Here is a 14,268-nt window from a genome sequence, read left to right as displayed (position 1 = left end):
GCTCATAAATCCCCATATGAATCAGTTATGTCAATTACTTTCTCAGTAGTTTTATGTCCCTGTGTGCTTGTGTGTGCACCCTTTAAAAAAAACCACGCCAACCAGGGTATAGTCCTGCCTTGGACCATGTGCTTCTGGAATAGGCTACAGGCTCCTACAGCCTCAGTAATGGGTGTGTTTCTGATAATGGATGGATTATGGATCATGCTGAGTAATGGAATGTGTAGAAAGGTCCCTCTAAGAGTATTAAGTAACATCTGTATGGTATTGTGCCACAATGCATTGACTTTACAGGAAGATTGATGTTTTCCTGGCAAGCGGAAGTGGGTGAAGAGGAAAACAAAAATTTAAAAAGGTATTTGTAAATATTGTAAAAAAATAATTACACGTGGAAGTGCCGTATGTAAAAAGAGGCATAAGTATTCTGCTCTACACCACACTCAACAATAGACACAAAGGAAAATGGTAAAGGAGAGGAAGCAACAACTTAAACCCCACCAACTTTTTCATAAACAAGAGATTAGACCTCTTGGATTTCAGCAGGAGTATTAAATGGTTTATTATATTAGCTGGGTAGCAACCCTGTTTCCATCCAGGGTGAGGACATAGAGGGCGTACATTCCTACAAGTACTTAGGGGTACACCTGGATGATAAGCTGGAGTGGTCTGGTAACACTGACGCCCTGAACAAGAAAGGTCAGAGCCAACTCTACTTTCTTAGGAGACTCAGGTCCTTTGGTGTGTGTGGAACACTGCTACACATTTTTTATGAATCAGTGGTGGCGGCGGCCATCTTCTACGCTGTTGTGTGCTGGGGCCTTTGATAAAACATTTAATAAGGTTTAATAAACATGGATAACAAAAATATAGGCCTATATACAGCAATCACAACCTTGAATTCTTAATATCCTACATTTTGGCTCAGCTGGATAAATACAAGCATTGTTGTAACTGAGCAACTGCCCAGACAATGAGAAAATGTCTGATTGTCTATTTTTATGGTTGTATTTGTCCTCCCAAACACGACAACACCCAGTGCAGTCAGGTCTTGCCTGGTACACTGTACCACCTGCTCAGACCACCAGCCACAGCAGATACAGATGAACATTATAACCAGATCACACTCTGTTGCTTATCAGCACCTACAGAAAATGGCTCCAAAGAAGCAAATTTCAGTAGAAATTCAAATTAAAATAATATCCCTGAATGAAGAAGGACTCTCAGAAGTCCGAGAACGACAGCAGTAATGATTAGAATTTTAAACACGGGGGCTGAGGTGGATCTGGATGCAATTTGTCTGTTAAATATACTGCACATTGGTGGTGGTGGAGGGGAGTGGAGTGGAGAGTCCTGTGTAAACAATTATAATTATTATTAAAGATCAGGAAGACCACCAATGCTCAACACACAAAACATGCAATGCTCTAAGCTTATCAGCTTCCAAAACCGACAAAGTAGCCATCCCTGCAAGTGAACTGCATACAATCTAAAATCCTAGCAAGACTACGAGATGTGCATTTACTGTAGAGCCCCTGGAAAACCAGGACTTGAAACAGATGTTGCAAAGTTCAGTTAATTAACACCAGCAAGGTGCCCCATCTTTCAGAAGTCTGTTGACTCTGTTGAGCATTGTGGAAAAAAGCAATAGTCGTGCCAATACCCAAAAAGCCCTGTCCCTCAGACAACAATGACTACAGGCCGGTAGCACTGATGTCTGTTGTTATGAAATGCTTTGAGAGGATTATGGTATCCATGGTGTGCTCAGAAGTGAACACTGTACTGGATCCATTTCAGTTTGCATATAAACACAGGTGGGGACCTATGATGCAATTAACAGCATTATGCATCTTGTTCTAAAACACCTAGAGGACCCTAATGTCTATGCTCGGATGCTGTTTGTGGACTACAGCTCTGCATTTAATACGCAGCAGCCCCGGCTATTGATAAGCAAGTTGAAGCAAATGGCCATTAACCATAACATTATAAGATGGTACCATTCATTTTTAACAAATCGCACACAATATGTCAAGGTCAACAAAACTCTTTCCGAGTCCTGATCTATTAGGACAGGTGCCCCTCAGGGCTGTGTGAGCTCTCCAGTTCTGTTCTCTTTTTATACATATGATTGTACAAGCAGTAGTCAAAGCAACTTCATTTTCAAATTCTCAGATGATACAGCTGTGCTTGGTTTAATGCATAGAGGTAGCAGCTCATCTGTATACATGTCAGAAATCCAAAGGTTTGTGCAATGGTGTGACAACAATAGCCTAATGACTTGTTTAATAATTGACCCTGTAGGTGAATGTTGGACAATATTCCACAAAAAAATCAAATGTACTGGCAGTACATGCTTTATGATGTGCCAAAGGTGGACATATAAAATACTGGAAAACTGATTCTTTCAATATTACACAGTATGTTAGCATTTTGTATCACTTTATCCATTTTAGTTTCTTAATAATGTAGTGTAATTTGCTTTTATCAGAAAAATAATAAATGCAATACATATTTATATGAGTTGAACACCTTTCACAGAGCAGTACACGTCATTTGAGGGAATTCTAACTATAAATCATAGGGTAAACGTGCATGGAATAAATTAATATTAATATGATATGCAACTAAAAAATAAATTGACTTGAAATGATTCCTTATCAGTTTCAAGCAAAATTGATTAAATAACATAACTGATAGGTTTCTTTACAAAGTAGCAACAATAAAAGAAGAAACAAATTACTGTAACTTTATGCACATTTATATCTGAGAGATTGGATTCTGCTTTGGCTGTAAGCAAACTAGGAGACATTTCACCATAGTGAAGTCAAGAAAGACATTGTTTAAAGAAGGCCACCATCGCAATTTGTTTACATTATTAAAATGAGAAACCCTACTATAAAAATAATTGAAAATAATCATGTTTTTTAAGGTTAACTGAACGTGCAGTTGCCACATAATATAAGGTGCTACCAAATACAGCTCTCGAGTGAATGCGATGGCGTTTGACAGAGAAGGAAACCGTTACCAGTAGCTGTTCGTGCTCCCACAGCAATCGGTCGTATTCCCGAGTCAAGCCCTCAGTTTGTTTCTTCATGGCCTCCACTTCACCCCTGGACTTGGTCAGAGCCGTGAACATCAACAGGTTTCATTTTCCTTAAAGAATCTTTCCTTAAAGAGCTCCTGTCCACACAGGGAAAACTAATGCCTTTCTACTCGCTCAGCAAATAACTGGTTTCATAACTCTTATCGCTCTTTGCTTCTGAGGAACTTTAAATTCAAACTTTGACGAGCGTTACCCAAGTCACGATGGCAGAGGAATGCCTGGAAGAGGACTTGTTTTCACTGTTCTGCACATTTCCCATGGCTTTGCTGAGTATTTTCATTTCATACAAGTTGTAGATTTTCTTATTAAAGTAATTGTTCCCATCAAAATCTTTAGTTTTACCAGATAAAGATCAGCATTACATTAATACAAAACAAACCACAAGTGGGAATTTTTATCTCCTATGAAAATTCTATCTGATATTGTAAGTTTTATGTACTGAGAAAAGTACTCAATTCAACTAACAGTTCTGCTGAAGAATTACATTAAGGATCATAAAGTGCTAAAACTTGTAATAAAAAAGAAATGTATTACAAATGATGATTATTCTTATCTAATACTAGTCAGCCTGACCTTGAACTACTTATTGACTTTGAGACAGATGACAAAGATTTTATCATGTACTGAACCAAAACACGTTAGTAGTGCTGGTAGGTTTGCAATAAGTCCTCAGATGACCACACAATCTTTCAAGCACATATATGCAATAATGGCAACAGGTCCCAATGGCATCACTGCCTCACTTTTAAAAAATTGCACTGAGAAATTAACACCAGCAAGGTGCCCCATCTTTCAGAAGTCTGTTGACTCTGTTGAGCATTGTGGAAAAAAGCAATAGTCGTGCCAATACCCAAAAAGCCCTGTCCCTCAGACAACAATGACTACAGGCCGGTAGCACTGATGTCTGTTGTTATGAAATGCTTTGAGAGGATTATGGTATCCATGGTGTGCTCAGAAGTGAACACTGTACTGGATCCATTTCAGTTTGCATATAAACACAGGTGGGGCACCTATGATGCAATTAACAGCATTATGCATCTTGTTCTAAAACACCTAGAGGACCCTAATGTCTATGCTCGGATGCTGTTTGTGGACTACAGCTCTGCATTTAATACGCAGCAGCCCCGGCTATTGATAAGCAAGTTGAAGCAAATGGCCATTAACCATAACATTATAAGATGGTACCATTCATTTTTAACAAATCGCACACAATATGTCAAGGTCAACAAAACTCTTTCCGAGTCCTGATCTATTAGGACAGGTGCCCCTCAGGGCTGTGTGAGCTCTCCAGTTCTGTTCTCTTTTTATACATATGATTGTACAAGCAGTAGTCAAAGCAACTTCATTTTCAAATTCTCAGATGATACAGCTGTGCTTGGTTTAATGCATAGAGGTAGCAGCTCATCTGTATACATGTCAGAAATCCAAAGGTTTGTGCAATGGTGTGACAACAATAGCCTAATGACTTGTTTAATAATTGACCCTGTAGGTGAATGTTGGACAATATTCCACAAAAAAAATCAAACACTGGAAGTACATGCTTTATGATGTGCCAAAGGTGGACATATAAAATACTGGAAAACTGATTCTTTCAATATTACACAGTATGTTAGCATTTTGTATCACTTTATCCATTTTAGTTTCTTAATAATGTAGTGTAATTTGCTTATATCAGAAAAATAATAAATGCAATACATATTTATATGAGTTGAACACCTTTCACAGAGCAGTACACGTCATTTGAGGGAATTCTAACTATAAATCATAGGGTAAACGTGCATGGAATAAATTAATATTAATATGATATGCAACTAAAAAATAAATTGACTTGAAATGATTCCTTATCAGTTTCAAGCAAAATTGATTAAAAAACATAACTGATAGGTTTCTTTACAAAGTAGCAACAATAAAAGAAGAAACAAATTACTGTAACTTTATGCACATTTATATCTGAGAGATTGGATTCTGCTTTGGCTGTAAGCAAACTAGGAGACATTTCACCATAGTGAAGTCAAGAAAGACATTGTTTAAAGAAGGCCACCATCGCAATTTGTTTACATTATTAAAATGAGAAACCTTACTATAAAAATAATTGAAAATAATCATGTTTTTTAAGGTTAACTGAACGTGCAGTTGCCACATAATATAAGGTACTACCAAATACAGCTCTCGAGTGAATTCGATGGCGTTTGACAGAGAAGGAAACCGTTACCAGTAGCTGTTCGTGCTCCCACAGCAATTGGTCGTATTCCCGAGTCAAGCCCTCAGTTTGTTTCTTCATGGCCTCCACTTCACCCCTGGACTTGGTCAGAGCCGTGAACATCAACAGGTTTCATTTTCCTTAAAGAATCTTTCCTTAAAGAGCTCCTGTCCACACAGGGAAAACTAATGCCTTTCTACTCGCTCAGCAAATAACTGGTTTCATAACTCTTATCACTCTTTGCTTCTGAGGAACTTTAAATTCAAACTTTGACAAGCGTTACCCAAGTCACCATGGCAGAGGAATGCCTGGAAGAGGGCTTGTTTTCACTGTTTTGCACATTTCCCATGGCTTTGCTGAGTATTTTCATTTCATACAAGCTGTAGATTTTCTTATTAAAGTAATTGTTTCCATCAAAATCTTCAAATAGTTTTACCAGATAAAGATCTGTGAATTTGTCTGTCCTATGAAATCTGAATCTGATATTGTAACTTTTATGTTCTTAGAAAAGTACTTAATTCAACTAACAGTTCTGCTGAAGAATTACATTAAGGATCATAAAGTGTAAACTTGTAATAAAAAAGAAATGTATTACAAATGATGATTATTCTTATCTAATACTAGTCAGCCTGACCTTGAACTACTTATTGACTTTGAGACAGATGACAAAGATTTTATCATGTACTGAACCAAAACACGTTAGTAGTGCTGGTAGGTTTGCAATAAGTCCTCAGATGACCACACAATCTTTCAAGCACATATATGCAATAATGGCAACAGGTCCCAATGGCATCACTGCCTCTCTTTTAAAAAATTGCACTGAGAAATTAACACCAGCAAGGTGCCCCATCTTTCAGAAGTCTGTTGACTCTGTTGAGCATTGTGGAAAAAAGCAATAGTCGTGCCAATACCCAAAAAGCCCTGTCCCTCAGACAACAATGACTACAGGCCGGTAGCACTGATGTCTGTTGTTATGAAATGCTTTGAGAGGATTATGGTATCCATGGTGTGCTCAGAAGTGAACACTGTACTGGATCCATTTCAGTTTGCATATAAACACAGGTGGGGCACCTATGATGCAATTAACAGCATTATGCATCTTGTTCTAAAACACCTAGAGGACCCTAATGTCTATGCTCGGATGCTGTTTGTGGACTACAGCTCTGCATTTAATACGCAGCGGCCCCGGCTATTGATAAGCAAGTTGAAGCAAATGGCCATTAACCATAACATTATAAGATGGTACCATTCATTTTTAACAAATCGCACACAGTATGTCAAGGTCAACAAAACTCTTTACGAGTCACGATCTATTATGACAGGTGCCCCTCAGGGCTGTGTGAGCTCTCCAGTTCTGTTCACACTTTATACATGTGATTGTACAAGCAGTAGTCAAAGCAATTTCATTTTCAAATTCTCAGATGATAAAGCTGTGCTTGGCTTAATGCATAGAGGTAGCAGCTCATCTGTATACATCAGAAATCTAAAGGTTTGTGCAATGGTGTGACAACAATAGCCTAATTCTGAATGTTAAACAAACCAAAAAATAGTTTTTGATCCCAGAACAGTTGGTGATCACTCACATATCCACACTCACTTATCCACAACGAACTTATCACTGAGGTTGATTCATATTAGTACTTCGGTGTACACATAAACAGTAACCTGTGCTGGACTACTCATGTTGAGATTGTTTGCTCCAAAGTTCAGCAGCTCTTATAATTCCTGCGAAGACTAACATTGTTTGGGGTTCGACAGAAAGTAATGCTACTCTTTTACCATGCTGTAATTGAGGGCATTATCAGATATGGTATTACAGTGTGGTTTGGTAATCTATCGGTTCATTTAAAATCGCAAATCATCCGCTTCATCCAGACAGCTTTGAAGGTCATGGGAGTGAAACAGCATCCTTGTCTGCAGACAATCTTTGAAAAATCCATAATCAAACAGGCAGGAAAAATAATATTAGATCCTTCCCACATCCTCAATTCTGAATATCAACTTCTTCCTTCTGGCAAACGTTTTAGGGTTCCCAAATGTACAGTAAGTCAAACAAATACAAACATTCGTTTGTTCCACTATCCGTTAAAGCTGTCAACACAAATTTCAAGGATAAACACAATTTTGACTCTTATAACCCACTTGAATGCAATATGTTTTGTGATGTGTTATAAATGTTACATGTTGCTATGTGTTATACATGTGCAATAGACTGATGTGCAATGTTTTTCTTAATTTTGGTAATAGAATAATGTGCAATGTTTTTCTTTTCTTCTTTTTTTTGTTTGCATTCTATTTAAATGTACAGGAGTGTTGTGTGTCCATAAAAAAACCCCTCAGGGGACAATAAAAATCTTATTTTATTTTATCTTAGTATTATTTGGACTGAAACTGCACTGGCAGTAAGCGGGAACTGCTTCCAGTGGGTTCTTTTTCATCATTTCACTTGTGAGATATTTACTCAAAACACAAATTAACATCATTAGGACCAAAAACAAAACAGTTCTGGCCTCTCTGTTTCTCAATTGTCAGTGCTTTTGCTACATTACAGAGATAACACTTGGCACTACAACGTGAGCAGAGAGTAAACTTCCCCTCACTACCAACCAATACTGACAATTGAGTGTTACAGTCCAGTTTTTGTTTTGTACGAAAATGTTAAATTTGTTGTCAATAAACAGCTATCACAATTTATTAAAGCACACTGCATCAGAGAAAGCAAAAGAAAAATCATAGAGATTTACAGAGAAAAGAGGGATGTGCAGAAGGCAGAAGAGATGACTGACAGAGACTATTGAGCCATTTGAAACCCAGAGAACATGCCTTCCTCTTCTCTCAAGGCCATGTTGGGTTTCCCTATGTTTCGTGAGGCTTCGTTAACAACCCAGGAATTAGGGCTCATCACGTCCGGAGCCCAAGAGTTTCTCTGCTCTTCCTTTGCTGTCCTGCACTGCTTAAAGGAAGCAGGGTTGCACCACGGTTGGAAACCACACTGATTCAGTGAGCTGCTGGACTGGGTAGCTTTTCTTTCATGGGGTTAAGTGGATGGATCCATGGAGAAATGTGATTAATTTAAGCAAGCCCTCCCTTGGTCCTGGTTCTGGGTGCAAATACAAACTGGGCCTGGGACATTAGCTTTTTTGGCAGATTCCTAGAGTGACTTTTGCCCTAGTCCAGCCTCAGAGCCATGTCCAGAGCTTACACCAAGAGCTCCTCTGCGTTTTTGTATGTTTTTACCCTTCCATCCCTTGTGCTCAATATGAAAAGGTTACCCACCTCAACCCCTTAGCCTGTTTGTAGTGGAAAATATATAATGCATCTTCTATCCTTATAAAGGTCTTGATAGCAATATTCAGGCGGTCATTCTCTTCCTGTTTTTTAATTCCTTTTCTATATAATCTTCTTTGTCACGTGTAAACCTTATCTGTGTTATATCGTACTTAGGAAAGCACTTTTTATTTTCTGTGGTTTGCAGCTGTAACTGCCAGCCTGCAGTGGAAAAAGATACCCTTTTGTGTGCCATTTGACAGAATAAAGATGAGGGTTCTTGGTAAGAGATGTGCCTAAACTTGAATCACTGAGAGCTAGGAACACACTGCCAGAAGTTACTATAGTTTCCCCAATCCCATCCTGTAAAATGTGTGGGGGAAAAAAAACGAACAAAAGCAAAGTAGAAAAGAACTCAATGCAACTAACAGTTCTGCTGAAGAATTACATTAAGGATCATAAAGTGCTATAAACTATAATAAAAAAAGAAATGTATTACTATTAATGATTATTCTTATCTAATACTAGTCAGCCTGACCTTGAACTACGTATTGACTTTGAGACAGATGACAAAGATTTTATCATGTACTAAACCAAAACATGTTAGTAGTGCTGGTAGGCTTGAAATAAGTCCTCAGATGACCACACAATCTTTCAAGCACATATGTGCCTACTACAGTCGCCAACTGATTAATAAGGGAGATGACATGTCTAAGAGTACTAAAATACAAAGATGAAAGGAAAAAGTAAGCACCTTTACACCTCTGTTAAGACACCTCCATCATGTCCCTGCAAAAGAAAGTTTTCTTATGCAAAATATGGAATATATAGGTATTTAATATAGGTTTTCTCTCTTCTCTTTTCAGCATGGAATAAACCTATTACTTGTTCCTATACAGTATAGTGCTACGAAGTTACAAATATAGAAGACAGTAACTGTAATTTATTTTAAAAAAAACATTTAAAACCACTTTCAACAAACATCTCCTTGATGTAAAAGCAACTTTATGAACATAGATTTTCAAATATTTAAAAAACCTGTCAGTAAAGTACAGTCTATACACTGTAAGCCATCAGGACAAAATCTAAAATACCGAACTGTAAGAGATGACTGTAAATGTAAATATATTTGTTTAAAAGCTGGGCAATGAAGAGCAGGCAGATTATCGCAGTTATCGCTTCACTGTTGCCTGGACTGGGGCCGCAGCTCGGTGTTGGAGCTCCACTCACAGCCAGAGGAAGAGGGAGAAGCCTGAGATGTAGAGGTTCCTCTGGGCTCTGAACAGCTTCATGTGGTGGTGATCAAACGTTGGGGTGAAGCTGGTCACTCGTGGTGCGCTCTGCTCCTGAGTACTTCCTCACTTCCCGGATAGCATCTGTAGTGGGCACGGATGGAAAATGTCTCTTTTTTTTCCCAAAGTCGTTTTAAAACATAGATTGGAAACTTCAAAATTCCATTAGAGGCAGCAGTCCTTAAATTATACTGCACCAGTATTGTTAATTACATATACTTTAAATTGTTACTATCTAGGCCACTTGTTATGATAAAACAATTGACCATTTCGTGTCAAATCACCTGATATTTTACAAGTTCACCGGCCCTTGGGATTCAGTTTGAAATACAAATTTACTGCCTCTGGTTTATGATATTGAGTTAAAAATATGGAAAGGCTTGCTGCACTCAGCCATTGGAGGTAGTCAACTTTCAAAATGGCAGTAAATTGAACAATTGTGCCAACGGTAGGCATATCTGGTAAAAGAGTTAACTCTATTCCTTAATTTCTATTTAGAAATTTGCATGGATATTTGGCCACTGAAAGTCATTCAACATGCTTCAGTGCAAATCTAAACATTTAAGCAAGCATGACAGGTCAACCACAGGAAAAAATCTAAATAAGCACTATTGGTAAACAAGAGAAGTATAGAAATCCACACAAACACAAAGCTCACATACGAAATAATCACCCATCTTGAATTTTCAATGAACATGACTTTTAAGTGACGAGAAGGAGCTTTAAAAAAAGAGTGTACTGTTTATATCTACAGTGCTGTGAAAAAGTAAGTACACCCCATGAAAAGGTGTGTGTTTTTCAATGTTTTTCAATGTATTTGCATGTATGGATATTTGATCTTGTCTATCAGTCTCCTACATCGACTTGGAGAAATTTTTGCCCACTCCTGCTTACTAAACGCATTCAACTGTGTGATGTTTGCATGTACTGCCTGCTTTATGTCCCCCCACAGCATTTCTATGGGGTTAAGATCTGGGCTTTGACTTGGCTCTCCATTTCTTTTTTTTAACCCATTCTGTTGTGGATTTGCTTGAGTGTTTTGGGTCAATGTCTTGTTGCAAGGTCCTCTTACGGATCAGCTTCAGCTTTTTGACAGATGGCCTCACATTCTCTCCAAGTACTCTCTGGTACAATGTGGAATTCATGGTCAACTCTATGATGGCAAGCTGACCAGGCCCTGAGACAGAAAAGCAGCCCCAAACCATAATGCTTCCACCACCATGCTTTACAGTTGGTATGAGGTTCTTTTGTTCAAAGGAAGTTTTTGGTTTTCACCAAACATGACGTCTGGCATTGTGGCCAAACAGCTCTATCTTTGTCTCATCCGTCCAGAGCACATTGTTCCAATAGTCCTGTTCTTCACCAACAGTGGGTGTTTGGCAAACTTCAATCATACATCTGTATTCTTTTTTGAGAGCAGAGGCTTCTTCCTTCCTGACCTTGCATGTAGGGCAAAGTTGTGCAGTCTCTTTCGGATGGTTGACTCATGCACTTTGACATTGACTGAGGCAATACTTGCCTGTAAATCCCTTGATGTTATCCTGGGATTCTTGGAGACTTCTGCAGCATATTTCGGTCAGCTCTTGGTCTGAATTTGGTGGGACAACCTGGGCTGGATAGATGACCAGCGGTTTGAAATTTTCTCCATTTGTAGATGATCTTTTAGACAATGGAGAGATTGACTACAAATTGCTTGGAAATGGCTTTAAAACACTTCCCAGACTCATAGGCATCAACAATCTTTCTTCTGAGGGCCTCAGAGAGCTCTTTTGATCTTGACAAGATGTAGCCACACACCTCAACTTCTAAGATCAAACCAGACCACAAGTTTCTGATGTTTATATAAGGCAATGCCCTCCAAGTTACTCTAATCGTGTTCTAATCATTTGCACCTGTTTTGGTGCACCTGATTCTAATTTTAGGCATTTGATACAATGATAAAGGTAGGGGTGTACTAACTTTTTCTGCACAAGGAAATTGCATTTCTGTTGATTTAAATAGTACAAATGAGTGCAAAATGTGATTTTTTAATGTTATTTTTTTAAATCAGATCACCTTTATCTATTAGTATTGTTGAAAATATTGAATATCCTTTTGTCCAAAAATGTAAAAAAAGACAAACCTTTTCATGAGGTGTACTCACTTTTTCACACCACTGTACACAGTTATTCTAAGCTTCCTCATTTTTTTATGAATTCTGACAGTCACGGCACTTCCCAAACTGACCTGTCAAGGAATGATCCAAATATTCAATATTCATTACTCACAAAAAAGAAACATGTCTGTTTACTTAACAAGACAGCTATGTGTAATGTAAAACAATAAGGATTATTTACAAAATACAGGCAGACACTTTTTCTTAGGAGTCTCACAGAGGAATTCAATAGCGTGTTAGCAGAACTTGGTTATTTGTACCTGAGACACCAGGTGTCTTTCATGTGATGAAAAGAGATCGATACTAGTTTACTGCCTGAGACACCAGATATACTACTGGTATTTCAGAAGTTTAGAAAGTATACTAAGGTGAGTGTATTCTACTATAATAAAAAAACAACGTCTAGTTCCGAAAGGAGATGTTTGCTGAGGCTCAGAAAACCATAATGAACAGATATGCATTCAACCGACACTTAATCTGCTTTGATGGAAAGAGAAGGCACAAAAATTAACAATGTTGTCAAAAGCAACATCATTTATGCATGTATATTTTTAGATTTTTGATAATGTACACAGATTTTGCATACTGATTAAATGGTTTGGTGTCATTTTGATTAACCGATTATTCCAATTTCTAAAGTTAATAAACTCTGAAAGGGGAATATGTACAGTGTGAAAGAATATACTACACCAAATACAGTGCTAGACTTTCACTAAATTCCTAGCTTAATTCAAAGCATTGTAATTCATAGTTGGACACCCCCTGTTCCCAGAAATGGTGAGTATCGTGAGTGTTAGCAATGCAATCACAGGACTCTGTTAAAATATCAAATATAACAACAACTACTGTAAAACAACAATTGTATACATCTTAATGTCTGAAATCCTGTTGTTTTTTAATCTTACTTTCTTGTTTTTATATTTAAGTCTATTTCCAGTAACTCCATGAATTTAAGGAGTTCGTGCTAACTATGATACAGTAAGTGCTGTAAATATTGCCAGGCAATACAATATTCATGTTTGGTACATTATGAGAAAAAAAACCCCAAGACATCCAAAAATAACTGGAAATGATGGTAAATTCACAATGTGAAATTTGTCACTGTTATGATCAACAATAAGCTAAGAGGATACTTTTCCCACAGTGCCTGCAGTTCATTCTTTGTAGGAAATTGACCTCACACTAAATTACACAGTTGGAGGACATTTGTTAAATAACATAAGAGGAAAAAAACATAAAATAAACTTTATTAGGAGAACATAAACCACGGATTAAGCCACTGGCGTGTAAATTACATGCCATTCTCAGATGGCACAAATGGCAGCATTAACTCATGTTTTGAAAATACTGCCATTAAATCGTCTTTCCTCTGTTGACTAAGCAGTTGCGCTCTTACCTAGAAAGAGGACAATGAAGATAATAATCATAGAGAGAAATGCCTTGTGTCGCGCATCACCGGGCAACGGAAGGTAGGACCCTGTGCGTGCCTATTCTGGAAAATGTGGTTCGGTACCAAATAGAGGGACGAAAACGTGGTCTAGGACGAAAGCTAGGAGCTCTAAAGCCAGGAAGGTTCCAAGAGGGCAAGGTACAAAAGCGGGAGGCGAAGTCGTAGTCGAGGACGAGAGCTTGAGGGTCTAAAGCCAGGAAGGTTCCGAGGAGGTGAAGTACCAAATCAGGAGGCGAAGTCGTAGTCGAGGACGTGAGCGAAGAGTCGAAATGCCGGGAAAGTAGTAATCTTTGGTGGGGGGGGAAGGCTGGAAAGTACGAGTACTGAGCTCAGGGAGGAAACCTCAATAGTAAGCGAGGAAAGGGAGACGTGTGAGGGTTTAAGTAGTGATGAGTTAATAGGTGTGTGGGTGTTTAGGGAGTACAGAGCTTGTGGAAATGCTGGAGCGCTTGTATGCCTGCGTGCGATCCGTGACACCTTGTTCCAGTATGGGGCAATTTTATCCCATAAACTGAATTTGCATCATACGCATTGCATCAAGCAGTTTTTTTATGATTTGGATTTTTAGCATTTAAAATTGCTAGTCTGTAGCACTTTTCATTCCTTGAGATGCAATACTCATAGCAAAAGTTAAATTCATCCATACACTTTAGCCAGGCTAACAGGAGTAACACCCCTCTTCTTCTGAAAAGCACCAAGGGACCCTTACTGACCAAGTTGGTTTAATGTCTCCTCCAAAGGATGGCACCTTGCGTAGTGTAGGTATCATACTGGAGCTTTAGTTGATCACTTCTGGTCCAGAGG

At 38.3% G+C, this 14,268-nt stretch overlaps 1 pseudogene; it reads right to left on the bottom strand.

The window, feature by feature from the left end:
• Positions 1–1,862: 1,862 nt before the first annotated feature.
• On the bottom strand, positions 1,863–14,233 carry LOC148829681 (B-cell receptor-associated protein 31-like; annotated as a pseudogene).
• Between the last annotated feature and the right edge of the window lie 35 nt (positions 14,234–14,268).

The sequence above is a fragment of the Atractosteus spatula genome, chromosome 8 (genome assembly GCF_055471065.1).
Source record: "Atractosteus spatula isolate fAtrSpa1 chromosome 8, fAtrSpa1.hap1, whole genome shotgun sequence".
NCBI lineage: Eukaryota > Metazoa > Chordata > Actinopteri > Semionotiformes > Lepisosteidae > Atractosteus > Atractosteus spatula.
The sequence above is the reverse complement of the archived record's forward strand: the minus strand, read 5'-3'. Positions and strand labels throughout refer to the sequence as shown.